Consider the following 9,485-nt stretch of genomic DNA (forward strand, 5'->3'; position numbering starts at 1 on the left):
TAATCTTTTACATGATTAAATGTATTTCCTACTTTGAGATCACCTAAACATTGCAGAAAAAAAGAAAAAAAAAAATGAAAGGGCAGTATATTCATAAACAAGCAAGTAATTTCATTGAAATGTACCATAAAACACAAAGAACCACCATATGCCTGTATGAAAAACATGGTGCATTACATATTCACACAGAGATCTATGCATGCATGCGTGTGTATATATTCACACACACATATCCAGTCATAAAACAAAGCCTATTGAGATTCTGCCATATCCAGCTGGAGAAGTTCCATATCCAGTTTTGTATTTTTTCTTACTACATCAAATAAATAGTTTTTTGTCATCATCCCATTCTTTTTTTTTTTGCGGTACGCGGGCCTCTCGCTGTTGTGGCCTCTCCCATTGCAGAGCACAGGTTCCGGACGCGCAGGCTCAGCGGCCATGGCTCACGGGCCCAGCCGCTCCGTGGCAGGTGGGATCTTCCCGGACCGGCGCACGAACCCGCGTCCCCTGCATCGGCAGTCGGACTCTCAACCACTGCGCCACCAGGGAAGCCCTGTCATCCCATTCTTGAACACTGTCTGGAGAAAATCATGACCTTATTCTTCAAAGTATTTTTCAAATGCAACAAAATTCCCTGCTGGTATCCTATGTAAAGGTAAACAGCCCTACCTGGGCCTTTTGTTGGGATCAGCAACAAAGTCCTTAAAGACATTAATCCCAAGGCCAGTAATTACAACATGACTATGCTTGACGGAAACGTTCAAGAGATGCCTTGTTAATGGCTGTAGCAAAGCTTCCACCAGAACCAAAAGAAACATTTTCAACGCTCCATTTTTGTTTTTTGCTTCACACCTTCCACAATCTCTTTAAAGGTGTTACATCTGCAACATCCCCTTGACTATACTCTAGGGTAAGGGGGCAGCAACTTGCAGCTCATTGAGTTCTCAGTAGCAGGGAAATTCGTACCTAAAATATCAGTCTTTAATACAGTATTAAGAAGATTTCAAGAAACAGCTATGATTATTAGTGGTGCCTCTGCACACTTTGGAAACATTAAATGTCTTAGATCCTTACCCTCTATTATCTCTCACACATTATTAATGTTATAGTTATTGCAGACTACAAATCCAGGCGCTGATAAAAACTGTTTCTTTATGTTCAGAAACATCTTTTTTATGGTCTTCACCTCAAGCTGTTATGGTACTGTGTTCTGCCACTAGAACAGAATAGACTAGAACAGGATCTTTTGTTTCATAGCATTTTCTTTTTAAACATCTTTATTGAAGAATAATTACTTTACAGTGCTGTGTTAGTTTCTGCTTTATAACAAAGTGAATCAGATATACATATACATATATCTCCATATCTCCTCCCTCTTGCCTCTCCCTCCTATCCTCCATATCCCATCCCTCTAGGTGGACACAAAGCAATGAGCTGATCTCCCTGTGCTATGCAACTGCTTCCCATTAGCTGACTGTTTTACATTTGGTGGTGTATATATGTCCATGCCACTCTCTCACTTCATCCCAGCTTACCATTCTCCCTCCCCATGTCCTCAAGTCCATTCTCTACGTCTGTGTCCTTACTCCTGTCCTGCCCCTAGGTTCTTCAGAACTTTTTTTTTTTTAGATTCCATATATATGTGTTAGCATACGGTATTTTTTTTTTCTTTCTGACTTAACTTCACTCTGTATGACAGTTTCTAGGTCCATTCACCTCAAAACAAATAACTCAATTTCGTTTCTTTTTATGGCTGAGTAATATTCCATTGTACATACATGCCACATCTTCTTTACCCATTCATATGTCAGTGGACACTTAGGTTGCACTTTCTTTTTCTTCTCTGATTGCTGTGGCTAAAACTTCCAAAACTATGTTGAATACTAGTGGTGAGAGTTGGCAACCTTGCCTTGTTCCTTATCTTAGTGAAAATGGTTACACTTTTTCACCATTGAGGATTATAATGGATGTGGGTTTGTCATATATGGCCTTTATTATGTTGAGGAAAGTTCCTTGTATGCCTACTTTCTGGAGGGTTTTTATCATAAATGGGTGTTGAATTTTGTCGAAAGCTTTCTCTGCATCTATTGAGATGATCATAGGTTTTTCTCCTTCAATTTGTTAATATGGTGTGTCATGTTGATTGGTTTGCGTATGTTGAAGAATCCTTGCATTCCTGGGATAAACCCCACTTGATCATGGTGAATGATCCTTTTAATGTGTTGTTGGATTCTGTTTGCTAGTATTATGTTGAGGATTTTTGCATCTATGTTCATCAGTGATATTGGTCTGTAGTTTGCTTTCTTTGTGACATCTTTGTTTGATTTTCGTATCAAGGTCATGGTGGCCTTGTAGAATGAGTTTTGGAGTGTTCCTCCCTCTGCTATATTTTGGAAGAGTTTAAGAAGGATAGGTGTTAACTCTTCTCTAAATGTTTGATAAAATTCGCCTGTGAAACCATCTGGTCCTGGGCTTTTGTTTGTTGGAAGACTTTTAATCATTTCATTTTCAGTGCTTGTGATTGGTCTGTTCATATTTTCTATTTCTTCCTGTTTCAGTCTCAGAAGATTGTGCATTTCTAAGAATTTGTCCCTTTCTTCCAGGTTGTCCATTTTATTGGCATAGAGTTGCTTATAGTAATCTCTCATGATCCTTTTTATTTCTGCAGTTATTACTTCTCCTTTTTCATTCCTAATTCTATTGATTTGAGTCTTCTCCATTTTTTTCTTCATCAGTCTGGCTAATTGTTTATCAATTTTGTTTATCTTCTCAAAGAACCAGCTTTTAGTTTTATTGATCTTTGCTATCGTTTCCTTCCTTTCTTTTTCATTTGTTTGTGATCCGATCTTTATGATTTCTTTCCTTCTGTTAACTTCGAGTTTTTTTTTTATTCTTTCCCTAATTGTTTTAGGTGCAAAGTTACGTTGTTTATGTGAGATGTTTCCTGTTTCTTCAGGTAGTATTTATTGCTATAAACGTCCCTCTTAGGACTGCTTTTGCTGCCTCCCATAGGTTGTTGGGTCGTGTTGTCTCCATTGTTATTTGTTTCAAGGTATTTTTGATTTCCTCTTTGATTTCTTCAGTGATCACTTGGTTATTAAGTAATGTATTGTTTAGCCTCCATGTGTTTGCATTTTTCACAGATCTTTTCCTGTAATTGATATCTATTCTCATAGCATTGTGGTCGGAAAAGATACTTTATACGATTTCAGTTTTCTTAAATTTACCAATGCTTGATTTGTGACCCAAGATATGATCTATCCTGGAGAATGTTCCATGAGCACTTGAGAAAAATGTGTATTCTGTTGTTTTTGGATGGAATGTCCTATAAATATCAATGAAGTCCATCTTGTTTAATGTATCATTTAAAGCTGTGTTTCCTTATTTAGTTTCATTTTGGATGATCTGTCCATGGGTGAAAGTGAGGTGTTAAAGTCCCCTACTATGTTTGTGTTACTGTCGATTTCCCCTTTTATGGCTGTTAGTATTTGCCTTATGTATTGAGGTGCTCCTATGTTGGGTGCATAAATATTTACAACTGTTATATCTTCTTTTTGGATTGATCCCATGATCATTATGTAATATCTTTCTTTATCTCTTGTAATAGTCTTTTTTTAAAGTCTGTTTTGTCTGATATGAGGATTGCTACACCAGCTTACTTTTGATTCCCACTTGCATGGAATATCTTTTTGCATCCCCTCACTTTCACTCTGTATGTGTCCCTAGGTCTGAAGTCAGTCTCTTGTAGACAGCATATATATGGGTCTCGTTTTTGTATCCATTCAGCCAGTCTGTGTCTTTTGGTGGGAGCATTTAAACCATTTACATTTAAGATAATAATCGATATGTATGTTCCTATTCCCATTTTCTTAATTGTTTTGGGTTTGTTATTGTAGGTCTTTTCCTTCTCTTGTGTTTCTTGCCTAGAGAAGTTCCTTTAGCATTTGTTGTAAAGCGGGTTTGGTGGTGCTGAACTCTCTCAGCTTTTGTTTGTCTGTAAAGGTTTTAATTTTTCCATCAAATCTGAATGCGATCTTTGCTGGGTAGAGTAATCTTGGTTGTAGGGTTTTCTCCTTCATCACTTTAAATATGTCCTGCCAGTCCATTCTGGCTTGCAGAGTTTCTGCTGTCAGATTAGCTGTTAACCTTATGGGAATTCCCTTGTGTGTTATTTTTCCCTTGCTGCTTTTAATACGTTTTCTTTGAATTTAATTTTTGATAGTTTGATTAATATGTGTCTTGGCGTGTTTCTCCTTGGATTTATCCTGTATAGGACTCTCTGTGCTTCCTGGACTTGATTGACTATTTCCTTTCCCATATTAGGGAAGTTTTCAACTATAATGTCTTCAAGTATTTTCTCAGTCCCTTTCTTTTTCTCCTCTTCTTCTGAGACCACTATAATTCAAATATGGGTGCATTTAGTGTTGTCCCAGAGGTATCTGAGACTTTCCTCAGTTCTTTTCATTCTTTTTTCTTTATTATGCTCTGCAGTAGTTATTTCCACTATTTTATCTTCCCGGTCACTTATCCGTTCTTCTGCCTTAGTTATTCTGCTGTTGATCCCTTCTAGACTATTTTTGTTTTCATATATTATGTTGTTCATTGTTGCTTGTTTCCTCTTTAGTTCTTCTAGGTCCGTTAAATGTTTCTTGCGTTTTCTGTATTCTGTTTCCAAGATATTGGATTTTCTTTTTTCTCATTATTCTGAATTCTTTTTCAGGTAGACTGCCTATTTCCTCTTCATTTGTTAGGTCTGGTGGGTTTTTACCTTGATCCTTCATCTGTTGTGTGTTTTTCTGTGTTCTCATTTTGATTATCTTACTGTGTTTGTGGTCTCCTTTTTGCATGCTGCAGGTTCATAGTTCCCGTTGTTTTTGGTGTCTGTACCCAGTGGCTAAGGTTGGTTCACTGGGTTGTGTAGGCTTCCTGGTGAATGGGACTAGTGCCTGTGTTCTGGTGGATGAGGGTGGGTCTTGTCTTTCTGGTGGGCAGGTCCACGTCTGGTGGTGTGTCTTGGGGTGTCTGTGGCCTTATTATGATTTTAGGCAGCCTCTCTGCTAATTGGTGGGGTTGTGTTCCTGTCTTGCTAGTTGTTTGGCATAGGGTGTCCAGCACTGTAGCTTGCTGGTCGTTGAGTGAAGCAGGGTCTTGGTGTTGCGTGGTGATCTCCAGGAGATTTTTGCCATTTGATATTACATTGAGCTTGGAGGTCTCTTGTCAAACAGTGTCCTGATGTTGGCTCTCCCACCTCAGAGGCACAGCACTGGCTCCTGGCTGGAGCACCAGGAGCCTTTCATCTGCACGGCTCAGAGTAAAAGGGAGAAAAAATAGAAGGAAAGAAAGAAAGAGTATAAAATAAAAGTTACTAAAATAAAAAATAATTATTAAGAAAGAGAAATTTTTTTGAGTAAAAAGAAAAAAAACACGGACGGACAGAACCCTAGGACAAATGGTGAATGCAAAGCTATACAGACAAAATCTCTCACAGAAGCATACACATACACACTCACGAAAAGAGGAAAAGGGGAAAAAGTAATATGTCTTTCTCCCAAAGTCCATCTCCTCTATTTGGGATGATTCCTTGTGTATTCAGGTATTCCACAGATGCAGGGTACATCAAGTTGATTGTGGAGATTTCATCTGCTGCTTCTGAGGCTGCTGGGAGGGATTTCCCGTTCTCTTTTTGTTCTCAGGCTCCTGGGGTTCAGCTTTGGATTTGGCCCCGCCTCTGTGTGTCGGTCGCCTGAGGGCATCTGTTCTTTGCTCAGACAGGACGGGGTTAAATGAGCAGCTGCTTCGGGGGCTCTGGCTCCCTCAGGGCGTGGGGAGGGAGGGGCACGGAGGGCGGGGCGGGCCTGCGGCGGCAGAGGCCGGCATGACGTTGCAGCAGCCTGAGGCGCGCTGTGCATTTTCCGGGGGAAGTTGTCCCTGGATCACGGGACCCTGGCAGTGGTGGGCTGCACAGGCTTCTGGGAGGGGAGGTGTGGATAGTGACCTGTGTTTGCACACATGCTTCTTGGTGGCAGCAGCAGCAGCCTTAGCGTCTCATGCCCGTCTCTGGGGTCTGCGCTGATAGCTGCAGATTGCACCCATCTCTGGAGCTCCTTTAAGCGGCGCTCTTAATCCCCTCTCCTTGTGCACCAGGAAACAAAGAGGGAACAAAAAGTCTCTTGCCTCTTCGGCAGGTCCAGACCTTTTCCCGGGCTCCCTCCCGGCTAGCCGTGGTGCACTAAACCCTTCAGGCTGTGTTCACGCCACCAACCCCAGTCCTCTCCCTTCAATCCGACCTCTGAAGCCTGAGCCTCAGCTCCCAGCCCCCAACCACTCCAGAGGGTGAGCAGACAAGCCTCTCGGGCTGGTGAGTGCTGGCCGGCACCGATCCTCTGTGCGGGAATCTCTCTCCTTTGACCTCTGCACCCCTGTTGCTGCGCTCTCCTCTGTGTCTCCGAAGCTTCCCCCTTCCGCCACCCGCCATCTCTGCCCACGAAGGGGCTTCCTAGTGTGTGGAAACCTTTCCTCCTTCACAGCTCCCTCCCACTGGTGCAGGTCCCGTCCCTATCCTTTTGTCTCTATTTATTCTTTTTTCTTTTGCCCTACCCAGGTACGTTGGTAGTTTCTTGCGTTTTGGGAGGTCTGAGGTCTTCTTCCAGCGTTCAGTAGGTGTTCTGTAGGAGTTGTTCCACGTGTAGATACATTTCTGATGTATCTGTGTGGAGGATGGTGATCTCCACGTCTTACTCTTCTGCCATCTTCCTCAACCTCAGCTTTTCCAGTTGTTTTTGGTGTCTGCCCCCAGTGGCTAAGTTTGGTTCAGTGGGTTGTGTTGGCTTCCTGGTAGGACACTAGTGCCTGTGTTCTGGTCGATGAGGGTGGATCTTGGGTTTCTGGTGGGCAGGACCACATCCCATGGTGTGTTTTGGGGTGTCTGTGCCCCTATTATGATTTTAGGCAGCCTCTCTGCTAATGGGTGTGGTTGTGTTCCTGTCTTGCTAGTTGTTTGACCTACGGTGTCCAGCATGGTATCTTGCTGCTCATTGAGTGGAGCTGGGTCTTTTCCCTGAGATGGTAGATCTTGGGAGAGCTTTTGCCGTTTGATACTACATGGGACCAGGAAGTCTCTGGTGGAGAAATGTCCTGAACTCAGCTCTCCCACCTCAGAGGCTCAGGCCTGACACCTGGCTGGTGCACCAAGACCTTGTCAGCCACACAGCTGAGAATGAAAGGGGAAGAAAAAGAAAGAAAGAAAAAAGAAGAAAACTAAAATGAAATAAAATAAAAGTTATTAAAATTAACAATGTTAAAAATAAAAAAATTAAAAAGTAATAGAAAAAAAAGGAAAGAAAGAAGAGAGAAGCTAATCCAAAAAACAAATTCACCAGTGATACTAGCACTAAAAACTATACAAAAAAAAAAGAAAAGATGGACAGACAGAACCCTAGGTAATTGGTAAAAGCAAAGGTATACAGACAAAATCACACAAAGAAGCATACACATACACACACACAAAAGGTGAAAGATGAAAGAAAAAAATATATAGATATATTTAAAAAAAGAAAGAGAGCAATGAAATCAATAAATGTACCAATGATAATAAGCTCTAAATACTAAACTAAGATAAACATAAAAGCAGAAACAAATTAGATGCAGAAAGCAAACCCCAAGTCTACAGTTGCTCCCAAAGTCCACCACCTCAATTTTGGGACGATTCCTTGTGTATTCAGTTATTCTAGAGATGCAGGTACATCAGGTTGGTTGTGGAGATTTAATCCGCTGCTCCTGCGGCTGCTGGGAGAGATTTCCCTTTCTCTTCTTTGTTCGCACAGCTCCTGGGGTTCAGCTTTGGATTTGGCCCCGCCTCTGCGTGTAGGTCACCCTCTGGGGTCTCTTCTTTGCCCAGACAGGAGGGGGTTAAAGGAGCAGCTCCTTAGGGGGCTCTGCCTCACTCAGACTTCTACAGAATGCGGGCTGAGCCTGCAGTGGCAGAGGCCGACGTGATATTGCAACAGCCTGAGGCGTGCCTTGTGTTCTCCCAGGGAAGTTGTCCATGGATCACGGGACCCTGGCAGTGGTGGGCTGCACAGGCTCCCCGGTGGGGAGGTGTTGATAGTGACCTGTGCTTGTACACAGGATTCTTGGTGGCTGCAGCAGCAGCCTTAGCTGTTCATGCCCGTCTCTGGTGTCTGTGCTGATAGCCGCGGCTCACGCCCGTTTCTGGAGCTCATTTAGGGGGTGCTCTGAATCCCCTCTCCTCTAGCACTCCGGAACAATGTTCTCTTGTCTCTTAGGCACTTCAGACTTTTTCCTGGACTCCCTCCTGGCTAGCCGTGGCACACTAGCCCCCTTCAGACTGTGTTCATGCAGCCAACCCCAGACCTTTCTCTGGAATCCGACTTCTGAAACCTGAGCCTCAGCTCCCAGCCCCCGCCCGCCCTGGTGGGTGAGCAGACAAGCCCCTTGGGCTGGTGAGTGCTGGTTGGCACTGATCCTCTTTGTGGGAATCTCTCCGCTTTGCCCTCCGCACCCCTGTTGCTGCGCTCTCCTCCGTGCCTCCGAAGCTTCCCCTCCGCCAGTGAAGGGGCTTCCTAGTGTGTGGAAACTTTTCCTCCTTTACAGCTCCCTCCCAGAGGTGCAGGTCCCATCCCTATTCTTTTGTCTCTGTGTTTCCTTTTTTCTTTTGCCCTACCCAGGTATGTGGGGAGTTTGTTGCTTTTTTGGGAAATCGGAGATCTTTTGCCAGCATTCAGTAGGTGTTCTGTAGGAGTTGTTCCCTATGTAGATGTAATTTTGATATATTTGTGGGGAAGATAGTGATCTCCACGTCTTACTCCTGTGCCATCTTGAAGGTACCCCCTCCATAGTATTTGTAATTAAACCAATCCCTGCTACTCTATATTTTCCTTTGAAATTAACCAAGTGAGCAGAGGCTCCAATGCCAGCAGTCTCTTAAAAAGAGACTCCTCTGTAGCCAAAATCATGTAACTTACATACAGGACCATCTAGGTTATTGGAAATTTCTAATTAATATTTGGCCAATATTTTCTTCTGCTCTCTAGCATTTGTGACCACTGTTATTGGATATTAGGACTGAACAAGAATAGTCTCAATCCAGTTTGTTAGCAAGTAACACTGTGAATCTGAGTTTTCTACTATGAAGAGAAACTTTCTCTGAGAATGACAGAGCCTGCAGGAGCAGCTTTTATTTCTATTGGAAGATGTCCATCATATTTCTCAAGAACGTAGTTCTATCCCTTTTCATGAAAGACATCATCTGGAAAGTTCATTAATCTTTTATTCTGCAATGTCTATTCTGTTGTTCATCCTAGTGAATTTTTTATTTAAGCTCTTGTAATTTTCATCTTTATAAGTTTGATTTGGGTCTTTTTTTTTTATCTTCCATGCTTCTACTTAGCACATCCAGTCTTTCTTCCAATGTGCTAACTCTATGGAGTATCTGGAGTGCTGGCAACGTTCTATTTCTTAACCTG

General features: G+C 42.5%; 1 pseudogene; it reads right to left on the bottom strand.

Annotated features, from left to right (window-relative positions):
* Positions 1-251: 251 nt before the first annotated feature.
* LOC112404488 (nicotinamide phosphoribosyltransferase pseudogene) lies at positions 252-9,281 on the bottom strand (annotated as a pseudogene).
* Positions 9,282-9,485: the final 204 nt, after the last annotated feature.

The sequence above is a fragment of the Neophocaena asiaeorientalis genome, unplaced genomic scaffold (assembly GCF_003031525.2).
Source record: "Neophocaena asiaeorientalis asiaeorientalis breed wild unplaced genomic scaffold, Neophocaena_asiaeorientalis_V1.1 scaffold204, whole genome shotgun sequence".
Taxonomy (NCBI): Eukaryota; Metazoa; Chordata; class Mammalia; order Artiodactyla; family Phocoenidae; genus Neophocaena; species Neophocaena asiaeorientalis.